This window comes from Canis lupus, chromosome 14, assembly GCF_048164855.1.
Source record: "Canis lupus baileyi chromosome 14, mCanLup2.hap1, whole genome shotgun sequence".
NCBI lineage: Eukaryota > Metazoa > Chordata > Mammalia > Carnivora > Canidae > Canis > Canis lupus.
Genome location: NC_132851.1, coordinates 9800758 through 9815454, shown reverse-complemented (window position 1 = coordinate 9815454; position 14697 = coordinate 9800758). Strand labels below are relative to the sequence as shown.

The 14697-nt window shown below is 34.9% G+C and overlaps 2 pseudogenes; both read right to left on the bottom strand.

Moving 5' to 3' along the window:
* The window catches only part of LOC140603700 (ubiquitin-conjugating enzyme E2 N-like), an 80772-nt pseudogene extending 66454 nt beyond the window's left edge, over positions 1-14318 (bottom strand).
* On the bottom strand, positions 900-4113 carry LOC140603363 (heterogeneous nuclear ribonucleoprotein A1-like; annotated as a pseudogene).
* Positions 14319-14697: the final 379 nt, after the last annotated feature.

Genomic DNA, 14697 nt, shown 5'->3' with positions numbered 1-14697 from the left:
AGCCCAGGTAGGTGAAAACCTTAGCTAATATCACATGGCAAATTGGTAAATCAGGACCAGAAGCCAGGTCTCTAGACCTATAGACTAATCTTCTTCCTAAACTAAGTTGGAGTTTCTTATTCGCCATCACCATTCATGACCCAGTTCCTTCTCCACAAGATACAGTTGTGTGTCGGTCTGAGCACTCCAATTATAGCAGTTGCCTTTTCCAACCCTAATTATGACGTTGCTGATTGTATCTGACTTCAGAGAAAGCAGCTGCTGCACATGACTCTGAATTTCACTTGCTTTGAGCTTAGGGGCAAAAACGCTACCTGAAAGAGATTTAAATCATAAACTTATTATTTATAATTATTATTTATCTTTATTATTATTTATCTTTATTGTTGATATTTTATTATTATATTGATTATTATTTATTTTGATTTTGATTTTTCCATTGTAAATTCTTTATTAGTAGTACATATATTAAGCTAAGTATCCTATTAATGACACTTAGGAAGATATTACAGAGGAAGATAGCAAAAAATGTCTAATTGTGAAGTTTGACAACATCCTGAGACTTATGAATATTATGAATATTACGAATATGCCTGTGCTGTTGAGGTAACCTGCCCATTTCTAGAGGGAAAGGGATCAGTGGTTCCTGGAGGAAAAAAACAAAACAAAACACTTACAGTGAGATCTGATGGAAAATGCTTTCATCTACTTTTGGTGATTCTTCAAATAAGCCTAAATATTATATATTTTAAAAATAAATATTATATATTTTAAAAATAAAGATTACTCTATAATTACTGTCTAATGTCAGATGTTCCCAAGACTATGTCATAATGTATTGAGCTTCACAATTATTTTTTTTAAGACACATTTATTCAGCATCATGATCAGACTATTACATTTAGCACTCAACAGCATGGGTGCAAAAAAAAAAAAATCTACATTAAAACCCTTTGTTGAAATGCTTTACACTTTCCACAGAACAGAAACTAAAATAACCTGTTATACAATTAGTCACAAATACAGTCCTCAAGTTTTTTGCCCATACCCATGAGTATTGTCTAAAACACGTCTTCTTTGTAGCAGCTAGGTCCTGCCACCACTGTGCTTGGCTGAGTTCACAAATCTGTTGTAACCTGTAGCTTCCCTGTCATTTCTCTGGCTCTCCTCTCCTGCTAAACTTTATTTCCTGGCAGTAATTAAAACCTTCTGCCACCGCCATAGCTGCTGCTGTTGCTGGAACCGCCATAGTCACCTTGGTTTCGTGGTTTGGCCAACTATTGGCCTCCACCACCATAGGGGCCAGAGCTTCTGCCTCCAAAATTTCCTCCTTTTGTGGGTCCAAAATTTGAGGATTGATTGTTGTAATTACCAAAATCATTATAGCTTCTGCCACCTCCAAAGTTGCTTCCATCATTACCAAATCCACTATAGACATCGCCACTGCCACCGTATCCACCACCACCTTGACTGCCACCGAAGCCACCTCCACCACTGAAGTTCCCTCCACGACCAAAGTTGTCATTCCCACCAAAACCACCTCCATGATCCAAAGTTTCCAGAACCACTTCGATCTCTTTGGCTGGACGAAACACTTGTCTGCTCTTGCTTCGATAGGGCTTTCTTTACTTCACAGTTGTGGCCATTCACAGTATGGTATTTTTGAATGACAATCTTGTCTACAGAGTCATGGTCGTCAAAGGTCACAAAAGCAAAACTTCTCTTTTGCCACTCCCTGGGTCAATCATGATCTCAATCACTTCAATTTTCCCATACTGTTCAAAATAATCTCTTAGATGATGTTCTTCAGTGTCTTCTTTAATGCCACCAACAAAAGTCTTTTTCACAGTTAAGTGGGCACCAGGTCTTTGAGAATCTTCTCGTGAGACAGCCCTCTTTGGTTCCACAACTCTTCCATCCACCTTGTGTGGCCTTGCATTCATGGCTGCATCCACCTCCTCCACCGTGGCGGTGGTGCACGTGATAAACCCAAAGCCTCTGGAGCCCTTGGTGTTTGGATCTCTCCTTACCACACGGTCGGTAAGCATTCCCCATTGCTCAGAATGGCTCCTCAGACTCTCATTGGTTATTTCCAAGCTCAAACCTCCGATGAAGAGCTTCCGCAGCTGCTCCGGATCTTTGGAAGACTCTGACTTAGACATGGTGGCGGTGGGAGGGGAGACTTTAATGATGCTTACTCGGGGGCGTCCAGGAGCAGAAAGGAGTAATCTAACAACCTATCCAAGCTTCACGATTATTTATTTATATTTTATATACACTTCCTGTTGACATAATGCCTATAAATTTTTCTTCCTTTCATATATAGTTCATATCTATTGTTTCAATAAAACTCTAATTTTTTATAGTCACCCCTTCTCCACTTCAGTCCACGTAATTCTATAAAAAATATTTCTACCTTTAGATCCAAAAGGTGGCATGTAACCAAGATATGATCAATTAGAGCACTGAAATCACCTGGCCATGATGATGGGCTCAAGAATAACATGTGTCCCAATCATAGCCAATAAGACAATTTTAAGATATTTGTTGGAATCATTGGGTAGAATGCTGAAAAGATAAATTGTAAGTTGGTGGCAACTGCCAAGAAGAGAGTCTTTCTGAAATTTGAGCTAACACAGGAGAAAGGCAAGGAGAAAGAAGAATATAAGATGGAGTTCAGTTGATAAAGTTTGAGCCTCTTGATCAGCCATACATAAAGGGTTTGTTGTTTTTAAATAAGATAGTTTTAATTATTTTTATCCGTCATGATGGGAAGTATCCTAACTAATTCTATGTAAAAATTTCTTTTACAAATCTATATGTCATATAAGCATTCTTTAGTGTATCCACCCTAACTTTAGAAAAGTAGAATTCATTGAAAAGGGTAATTGGAAACAGTGTAAGATTCCAAGATGGAGGATGTCATGTTTTCCAAAAGGAAAAGACTGACAATTATTAATAGTGGGTTGATACCAGCATTTGAACTTAAAAAAATAAAATAAAATTGTAGTAATCAAGATAGGAAATAAGCACACCCTAATTAATGAAGATGGAAAGGAAGGAATAAACAATGTAGATGTTGGAGAGAAAAAACATCAGCCCTTAGAAATAAGAATATTTACCCTCAGGTTTTTGTGTTTTCTGGTAATAAGGTAGCATAACTTAGTGCATTTGGAGAGTGAGTAGGAGGTCGCAATCGTGAAAGTAAAGTTCACTGTTCTATCTTTGCTGAGCTTCCTTTGATTTGGCACCAACACAGCTAGTTTGAGGACTCTGGGAACTGGATCATACGTAGATAAGTCCATTTCCATGCCATGTGTATGGGGAAGGTAGGTTTACTGAGAGTAGGAGGAATTAGTTACATAATGGCTAATAGAGATTAGAACCCAGGCCCAGGCTGGGATGTCAGGAGCTCACAGAAATTGTGAAGAGAACTGAATAGAACATGCCATGTAGAATCTTGCCAGGTAGGGGAGGTAAACTGGACAAGAATGCACCTTTTCTGCTTTACCTATAAATGAGGTCAAGGAAGATTAGCTAAACATAATGTTCTAGCCCACAGCCTATGTTTTTAAGAGGCTACCCTCATTGTTACATAAATTAAAGGAAAAAAATTGGAATCCCTGAGTTCTACTTTAGTGTTATATAGCCATTGTTTAAGTCAGCTTTCTTCATAATCCTCTCCTAGTTTGTCTTAATAAAATAATATGGCAGATGATGACTATAATTAACAATAACTGTACTGTATACTTAAAATTTGCCAAGAGAGTATATCTTACATGTACTCACCACAGACGAAAGAAAGGGAGAAAAAGGTAAGTATGTGAGGTAATTGATAGGCTGATTAGCTCCAGCATAGTGTTAATTTCACAATACACACATATATCAAAACATCAAGTTGCATATCTTAAATATATACAATGCCTATGTGTCAATTATATCTCAATAAAGCTAAAAAAAATCCATGTTTCTAAACAGCTAGATTCATGGTTATTAACTTAATTGGAAAATTCTTTAAAAATTTAGCATTGATGTTAGTTTAATGATATCTGATGATTTATTGTATATGGCATTGCCAAAGCATTAATATGTGGCTATCTATTAAAAAAACACTTTTAGGGACACCTGGGAGGCTCATTTGGTTAATTGTCTGACTTTGGCTCAGGTCATGATCTCAGGGTCCTGTATAAAGCCCCACATAAGGCTCCCCACTCAGCAGAAAGTCTGCCCTTCCCCTGCTGGTGTTTGAGCTCTCTCTCTCTCTCCTAAATAAATAAATAAAAATCTTTTTTTTTAATTAACAAAACAAAACATTTTTAGACTAATGCAACACGTTAGCATAATTAGTTAAATATATATAAATGTTAGTATTCTTTCATATATAGAATGCAAGAATCTATCGTTTGAATTTTTAAATTTTTTAAAAATTTATTTTAGAGAGAGAGAGAGAATGTGGGGGGAAGGGGCAGAGAAGAGACAGAGAGGGAGAAAGAGAAATCTCAGACCCCTACTGAGTGTGGAGCCTGGAATTTTTAAATTTTTAAAAATAATCTCTACTCCCAATATGAGGCTTGAACTCACTATCCTGAGACCAAGAATTACATGCTTTCCTGATTAAGCCAAGCAGGCACCCCAAGAACCTATCATTTGAAACAAATAATATGTGTGGGATAATACTTAATTTTTCAGGACTCATTCAGAAAATAGACCATTATTTATATGTGTGACTTGAATTAATGTATCTTAGCTCTTAAAATTCTTATATTACCAGAACATTATGCATGAAATTTTGTATAATTTATGAAATTATTGCAGAAGTTACATTAATAAAATTAATTCTTAGAGAATTTACAAAGATGCAACACTTATTTCATGGAGCTATGTGACAATTAGTTGTTTACCAAACCCTTTACTTACAAAGTCTAAGGATACTTTAGATTCCTAAATCTAAAATCTTTGCAAATTTTAGATTTTAGGGATAAACTCTAATGAATTTGGACTTCTACAAGAGTATATCAACCAAAAAAAGACATAGCACAGGACAAATGATGAATATGTTTTTTTTTTTTTAATGTTATTTATTTATTCATGAGAGACACAGAGAAAGGCAGAGACACAGGCAGAGGGAGAAGCAGGCTCCATGCAGGGAGCCTGTCGTGGGACTTGATCCTGGGTTTCCAGGATCACACCCTGGGCTGAAGGTGGCGCTAAACCACTGAGCCATCCCGGCTGCCCGATGAATATGTTATATACAATTTTAATACTCAATGACTTCTAAGTACAAAAGCGCATTTATATAATATTTATGCTTAAAATCCACCAGCTTTTAAACTGCCACACCTAGGCACCTAATTCAAAAGAATAATTTTTGTAAAAGCATTCTTGCCTTTCTCCTCACTTCTAAAGGCAAATAAAGTCCTAGTCTTTCTCCCGGATGAGAGGAGAATTTAGAGGGATACAAGTATCTGGAATAAAATCAGAAAATAGTCTATCATTGGTTTTCTAACAATCTGGAAATCCTTAAGAATTTGCTATGGAACCATTCTTGGGATTTGAGGGGGAAAGGACCTATTACTGAGGTGGGAACAATTAGATTCCATTTGCCAAACTCTTTTCCTCTCTATTTGACTTTCTACGGGGATTCTCTCCCATGCACTTCCAGCACCTCCTTTTAAAAAAATCCCCCAAAGTCTCATTTTATCCATAAAGCCCTCTCTGACAATTCCTGCCCTGTTTTGGCCCCAACTATTTTTAGACCACAGTCATAAATTGAGGAACAAAGTATAAATGACCAGAAGTGTTAACCACAATCTGTAAGACTAAAAATCCGTTGCTAGTTGATGTTGTAAGGGTCATAGCTTTTCCTTGACCTGTAGTTTTTATGCAGTCTCCAAAGTGTATCTCAGTCTGTTTTGATCACTCAGGCCATATTATCTTCTCATAGAAGAACATTTTTTCCCTTTTTTATACTCCTAAAATTTATTTTACATGCTCAGAAGTTGGACTGCCTCTTATAAATTCCAATAGTTATTACTATCTTAAAAGTTCTTTAGAGAACATTTTGATTAAAGAATCTAACCATAAATCATCTTTTATAATCCTCAAGATTTATATTTCTGTAAAGGCTTGTATACTATATATTCACACATATATACATTATGTATGTGTGTATGTGTATACACACACACATACAAGAAGGCACTTATAGTAAAAGGTATAGTATTAGAAGCACACAGAGAGGAGATGCCTGGGTGACTCAGTGGTTCAGCATCTGCCTTCAGCTCAGATTGTGATCCCCAGATCCTGGAATCGAATCCTCCATCAGGCTCCCCGCAGGGAGCCTGCTTCTTCCTCTGCCTATGTCTCTGCCTCTCTGTGTCTCTCATGAATAAACAAATAAAATCTTACAAATTTTTGTAAGATTCACTTTTCTAGGTAGAATAATTTTCATGTAGAAGGAATCAAAAAAAGTCATAGAAGTAAATTATTAGTAATATTAACAACAGAAGTATCCTATTTCATTATTCCATAATTTTTCTACTTTCTGTAACCACCCAGAAACAACAAACAGCACATTATTATTGTGCTCTTTTAGAAACTTGATTGCATTGACTTTGTATACTTTGAATAAGAAAATAACAAGATCATTTCAGACATGAATATACCCACATAAATTAAAATAGTAAATTAAATAAAAAACCCATACTGGAGTTTTGCTCTTTGCCTCCCCAACATTGTTCCTTTCAGTAGTATACATCCTAGATATATGGGAATCTGAATAGCCAAGGCTGCAGATTACCCAGGCCTAAACCATTCAACATATCCTATTACTGTAGTTACCTAGGGGATTGGTTCCCAGATGGTAATCTCAGTGAAACGTAGCAAGAGGCAGTGGATTTCAGGGGAATGTCGTCAAAGAGACTCATTTCCCACTGGCATGCAATCCTGGAACATATAAAAAGATGATTCAGCCACGTTGCCACCTCAGTGGAAAATCCTGCTGCTTCTGAGGTCATATTATTGGGCCTCAGAATAAAATCAAAACAGGGACAGGAAGGGCTAGATAGATGAAGAGAAACTGAGTCCAAATAACATTTGAGCCCCAAATCCAACCATGTTGGTGGCCCTACTTCTGAATGTTTCTGATACTGATAAATGTATTTGAACTAGTAAAGTCTCTTTTACTGTTTTCTGACACTTGAAATCTGAGCACACAATCCTTGGTTAGAGTGGAATTTCTAAAGTATTATCAGGGTGTTTTCCAAAGATATTGCTCCCAGGAAATTTCTCATCAAAATGTTTCCATGATCAAATACAACTGGGAAAAAGTAAATATAATACTATATTTTTCTTTTGGAAAATGCTCTTTTAATAACCAATCCCCTCATTAAAATCCTTTGTACTTAAGATAAAAATCATCTTGTGTATGGCCTCTAAAATTCTGCATGAATTTACCCTTCATTATTTCTTCTGTTTCATCTTGGGCTTCTTGTTTCTGGGGTCCACATTGGTCTTTTCTTCCACCCATGTAACAAACTTCCTCTTGCCACAAGCCTTTGGATTTGCTGTTCATTCTGCCTGGAATGCTCGTATTTACCTGGCTAATTTTTACTTCTTTTTGCTTCAGCTTAAATCTCACTTCTTATTGGAGGCCTCTCCTAAATCTGTTCTCCATTTAAATTGGTACTCTTGCTCATTCTTAGGGCATCTTATTCTTTCTCTTCATGGCACAATACAATTTTTTGCAATCTGAATATTTATGTCTTTATTTGTTTAATCTCTCTCTTCTCATTAATTTAAAAATTCTGTAAGAACAGAAACCATGCCAGATTTGTTGACATCTCTTTGAGCAAAACATGGTGCTCTTCCTGGCACACAGAAGGGACTGGATAAAATATTGCCTGAATGTTAACTAGGGCCATGGGGCATTTTAGCCTATTACAGCATTTCAATAGGAATCCTGTTTAGGTATGTTAAATCCACAATTTCCCAAATTATGTAAAAACTGATATTTTTGTGACTAATTAACATGTATGAATATTCCTAGATACTATTATTCCACAGCTCACAGATCAAGAAACACTATTTTACATAGTTTAGTCATTTGCCATTTAAAGACTCAAATCTAAAAGCCCAAGTTTAGGAGTGCATGGGTTAAGCATCTGCCTTTGTTTTTTGTTTATTTGTTTTGTTTTTTATTTTTTTATTGTAGTTCAATTTGCCAACATATAGCATATCACCCAGTGGTCATCCTGTTAAGTGCCCCTCTCAGTGCCCATCACCCAGTCACCCCAATCCCCCGCCCACCTCCCTTTCCACTACTCCTTGTTCATTTCCCAGAGTTAGGTGACTCTCATGTTTTGTCACCCTCACTGATATTTTCACTCATTTTCAGCCATTGTAGAATACAGTATGAAGTTTCCTCAAAAATTTAAAAATAGAAATACCATATGATCCAATAATTCCTCTATTTGGTATTTACCAGGGAAAACAAAAACACTAACTTGAAAAGACATATAGACCCCTATGTTTATTGTAGCATTATTTACAATAGCCAAGACATGGAAGCAATCTAAATATCAATAGATGAATGGTTAAAGAAAAATGTGGTATACATACACAATGGAATATTACACAGCCATAAAGAGGGATGAGAGAGTGTCATTTGAGACAGTGTGGATAGACCTAGAGAGTATTATGCCAAGTGAAATAAGTCAGACTGAAAAAGATAAATACCATGTGATTCCATTCATAAATGCATCTAAAAAATTAATAAGCAAAAGACAGAGTTAGAAATATAAATACAAAGAAGAAACTGATGGTTGCCAGAAGGAAGGGGCATGGGGTGTTAGGCAAATGAGTGAAGGGGAAAGGGAAATACAGACTTCCAGTTATGGAATGAGTAAGTCATGGGAATAAAAAAGCAGAGCATAAGGAATACAGTCAATGACATTTTAATATCAATGGTACTTCTACTTGTGATGAACATAGTATAATGTATAGAGTTGTCAAATAACTAAGTTGTACAACTGAAACTAATGTAACATTGTGTGTCAACTATACTTAAAAAAACCAGAACAGCTAGATGCTGTCTATTAGTATACCCCCAAAAGGAAGAGATATGAATTAAGTATAAAAAATTACTTAATCATTGGTATTGAAGGGTATTGGTCTAGCTTTTATTTTTTAGACATCCTTTAAATTAGATAATAACAGTCAAATAATTGTTATGAGGACTAGGTACTACCCCAAGGCATGTTCTAAAGTTTATATAAAAATAGGCTAAAATCCCAATAATCAGTGATGATAGCCATGTTCCCATTTACATTTGAAATGTGTATTTTACCAATACAGAAAATTACATATAAATGTCTTTTTTAAAAACTTCCAAAGAATACTTAAACCCGGCTCTTGCATTGCTTCCCCTTTAGAATGTAGAGCCTAGTTTTCAAGCGGAGTTCAGCCAGAAAGAGATGAGACAAGTTCAGAAATATATTAAATGGCTGAACACATCAATAATCTAATCTTCAAGCCCAGGTTTCTAACCTCAGAGCACAATACAGTGCAGAAAGCATTGAAAATGTCCGTTAAGCTGAGCAAGTGTAGAATGAACTATTATTTGCTTAACCAGCAGGAATTTTGCTCCAAATACAGATTTCTTTCAAAAGCCATGAGGTCCTCACTAACTACACATATGCATGACTTGCTCAAGGAAGAGTTGGAAAATGTCATCAGCTTAACCTGACACTCTTTTACCACTTATCTAGGTCTACTTTCCAACTTGATTTTAAACCAATAAATTCTGAACCAAAATTTACAAAGAAATGTTACTGTTTTCCTCTTGTGGTTTACCCAACACCATCTGTGATGGTGTTTTTAATGTGTTCAAATTCATTTTCAACAGCCATAGAATGTAAGAGGCTTTCACTCCTTCTTAGCCCCACACTGGAACATAAAACACACACATCACTCTTCTAGAATGTGCACTTTGGAGGCCTGTACCACAAGAGAGAGACCCTTTTCACTGCAGCTGAGAGAAAGTAGGAGACAGAGGATTTGTTCAGTAAAATAATGCACAGATGTCCTGCTAGAGATAAAACTTGGCTATGTCAAAATCTGTTTAGCCTGTAAATATATGACATTCATATTTCAACAGTATCAGAGAAAATATAAAATAGAAGAAAATATCAATCAATCCAAAAAAGGCAAGAAAAAAGCTAGAGTAGAAGTTGGTATGATATATGTCAATGAAATGACTTCTTGAAAATCATAGATTGTTAAACTGAATAATAAAATCTAATATTGTATTATTTACAAGAAACAAACTAAGAAATAAAAAATATATGCTATATAATGCAAATCAAAATGAGGCTTCTTTAGCTATATTAATAACACAGAAAATCCATTTTTTTGAAAATCAATTTTAAGGCAAAAAGTCATACTAGTGATAAAGAGGGTCATCACATAATGGTAAATATTTAGCTTATAAGAGTGACATAACAGCTTTAAATTAATGTTCTTATGATAAACTTTTAAAATATAAAGAGAAAGTATTGATATATCTACATAAGAATTAACAAATCAACTGTAAATATTAGACATTTTAATACTTCTCAGTATGGATATACAAGCAGATAAAAGACATTGCTAAGACTGTAACAAATTTGATAGATTCAATAGATATATGCAGAACACTGGATCCAACCATCACAAATACATATTCTTTGCCAACATAAATAAAGCATATATATATATGAATGATTATATATCATTGAATATATATCATGAATGATTATATATCATTCACATATATGAGTATATGTGATATATATGTGAATGATATGTGATTACTGCATCATATATATCATTTACAAGCCCATATAGCATTTGAAAACAAATTTCCAACATCTTTAAACACAGACATAGTTATCTATCCAAATCCAGTTTTAGAAATCATACAAAAAAACCCTCTAAAATATTAATACTTGTGTGCCAAAGAAGAAATAATATTGAAAAACTTAGTTAAAATTGGTTATTATTTCATAATAATAAATTAGAGGTGCCATAGAGATGAAACAAAGACATAAAAGATTTTATAAACAACTTTTAGTCAAAATATTGAAAAGTTTGCTGAAATAAATTCCTAGATTTAAAAAGTACCAAAATTGTATAAAAATATAAAATATAAAAAACCCTGAGTAATCCTACAATAATTTAATAACTTTGATCCATGATTCAAATTTTCCTTCCAAATACCTTTTCATAGGTTCACATTAGTACCAAACCTCCCCCCACAAAAAAAAACATGTCTTCTTATTAGAAGATCATATGGACTATACAAGAACATAAAACAAATTAAATGTATAAAGATTTGAAAGGAACAAATGATAGTATTTTCTTCTCAGATTCTGTGATTGTGCACACAGAAAACCCAGAATTTTAATTGGACAAATTATTATTATAATTAATTGGAGATTTTAGCAGACTGATATATAATTATTACAGGAGTCCTCTCTGTAGTTCTTTATACCAGAAAGAAAATTTTAGACAAGAATTATTTTTAAGAATCTACTTGCAATAGCAACTGAAAATATAAAGCACCTACAAATAAATCTAGGAAATTATCTCTAAGACTATTTTGGAGAAATTTATCAAACTTTTAAAAATGATTTTTAGGAAGGCCTACATAAATGGAAAGATATAACATGGTTATATGAAATAGGACACAATAGCTTATAGACATTGATTTCAGTTCTATTTAATCTGTAACTGTGTAAATCCAATTAAAATTCAATAGGACTTTTCTTTGATGAATATTAAATTTATATGAAAAGAGCCAAGAAGAGCTAAAACATTCCTTAGGAATTAGCTAGAAGGAAATGACTTCTTAAATGTCTAAAGAAAGTTTAAAGCTATAATGAATGAGACAAGGTAACAGTATAACACTGGACATATTTTCTAATAAACCAAATAGAAGGCTCAAAAATGATATGAAATTCTGGAAATAGGTGCAGGGCAAAGATACACTGCATATAAATGGAAAAAGGAGGAACTGCTAGTCAGTACATTGTCCTAAAACAAATATCTATAAGGGGCAAATGGATGTGGATCTTTACCTCCCAATGTACAAACAATTCCAAATGTATTAAATCAGGACTGAAATCTGAAAGACAGAACTTTAAAACTTTTTGTAAATATCTAGGAGATATGAAATATGTGAATACTTTAGCCTCTCCTGAATACATGGGAAAAACCCAACATTAACTGGAGGAAAATGTTATAGAACACTCAGGTTTCAGTAATATTGCTGGAAAGGAGCTACAGTCAGAAACAATTATTTCATTTCTGGTCTGCAGTGGCCTAAAGAAAAGTAAGATAAATTTGCAAAAATAATTAAATGAGGCATAAACATTTTCCACATTGAGCTACATGAATATTACAGGTTTTCTAAATCACTAGGTCCTTCATCTTAAAAAAAAAACTATACAAGACAATCTGCATTTGAAAAAAAATAAGTTTATGTAGATCACTCTGAATTCTGCTGTTATTGTGCAGACCTAAAATTAGCTATGTATTGCATTACTTCTTAAGCATAATCTGGGTTTATTTATTTTTTTTCATGAACTGAAAAATTTAACACAATCTCCAAGAACCTTCAGCCAGGAAGGTTCTTAACCTCAAAAAGAGTAAAGTCTTCCTGTTTCTTCAACAATGGCTACAAAATGGGTCTAGTGTTTCCTTCCTTCTTCAAGGAATGGTATTAATTAATTGCTGAGATACTAAAAAAGAATTATATGATTCTATGGAATAATGGGCAAGTAATGTATTGTTATATTTGGACATTTTTTCCCCTAATGAACTCTTCAGATTTTTTGGTTGGTATCCTTCCAAAAATTATAAATTAGGGAGAAATGTGTGTTCTCTCCCAAAGGGCAGTTGAACTTTGTTCAGAAATGCTTAAGAAAACATCCGGTGGGATGTTTGCTGATGGAGCTATGTCAACTCATCTTCAAGCCTCTCTTTCTAGAATCGTACAACAGTTACAAGTCCAAATGCCATGAATAGTTTTGTATCACTGACATCTCACTGCTAGTGGCACAGAGTAGTTCAAACCGGCTACTGCTGGACGCCTGGACATGTTGTTTATTCAGGAAGAAGCAGAAAGTTAAAGGACAACATAAAATTGTCAGGGTTCTGGTTAGGCACAGGAACTAAAAATGAGAGACATTTTCAGCAAATGAGAAGTGTGTGTGTGTGTACTCACATACATGCTTAAAAATAGTCCTCCACTGACAAGCATTAATAAATAAAAATGTCTAAGAAGATCTTTACAAACAAGACCTGAGCCATAGAATATCACAATATTTGCCAGTTGAGATGAGGTTGTTATTTGGCCCAGAGATTCTATTCCTCTTCCTTGTGTCTCGTCCCCTCCAGGGTTGCGGCAAAAGACATTTTTCTGATAGAGGGATTCAGAGACAGGAACAAAGGTCATGAATGTGTGACTCTACAAAGAGAGGAATTCAAAAGAAGATTACTTGGATAGTTCTACTGTGCTTTTGATCTCTTAATCAAATTAGATGTAGAAAGTTACATGGCTTAGGCATTCTGAAAACAGACTTGATTTATTTTTCTTCATTTAATTCCTTCCAGCAAATACTACTGAGAGCTCATTATGAGCAAGTCAACTGGAGACCAAGCACAATCTTAGAATATCACAAGATTTAAGTCTAAATCTGAAAGATTGAATACAAATTGGAAAAATTGAGATTACCTATTCATGAATAGGTATTGATAATCTACTATGTGCTTCTCATTGGGCCACACACTGGAGAATACAGTCATTACACATGGCACTTAGAATCTAATGGGATGGGTTATTGTTACAACCACAAACAGTATCACACAAATGCATAATTAGTAACTCTGAGAACCATGCAAGAAAACTATAGTGAAGAGTAGCGGATAGATTTTGATCCAGACTGCACATCAGAGAAGGCTCTCAAAGGATAGTTGAGCTTATGCTCAGTGATGAATAGATATTAACCTGGCAAAGGATTGAAGATGAAGGGATGAATGAACATAGCTTTGGGCATTTTCATATTTTTCACAACTCAAAAGCAGCACAGGCTTTACATTTCAAGAGAGTTTTAAAATATACTCACCAGTATCATTCGTCCTTATGAAAAATTGAATGTGCTCTCGGTTGAGGAAGTTTGTGGTAGAATCATTCAGCAGTGACTCTCTTTCTGGTCTAACCACACCCCTGGGCAGGGTCAGCTGCCAGATACATGGAGTAATTTGTGAAAGTTTATAGGACTCAGGTCAAATATCCTGACCTGTTGTTGCCTTCCCTGGGCACATTTCTAATGACCAGAACTCCTACTATTACATTTTATTCCTTTGGGTTACACAACCTCAATAAATGAAGTTATAGAGCATTGTCTCTCTAAATCAGACTTTGCCATGATTTTTCAAGACCTTGCATGATGTGGCCCCTTGTCTATCTCCACCCACCCCCAGCTCCATCTCTTGTTTCTCTCTCCCATATTCAGTGCAGCCCAGTCAGACTAGCCTCTTAGTTGTCTAATCACCATTCCTGCCCACTTCAGAGTCTTTACCACTCTTCTCTCTCCCTGGCATGCTCTTCAATCCCTTTTTTTTCAGTTATCTACTATTTTTCATTTAGATTCCAAT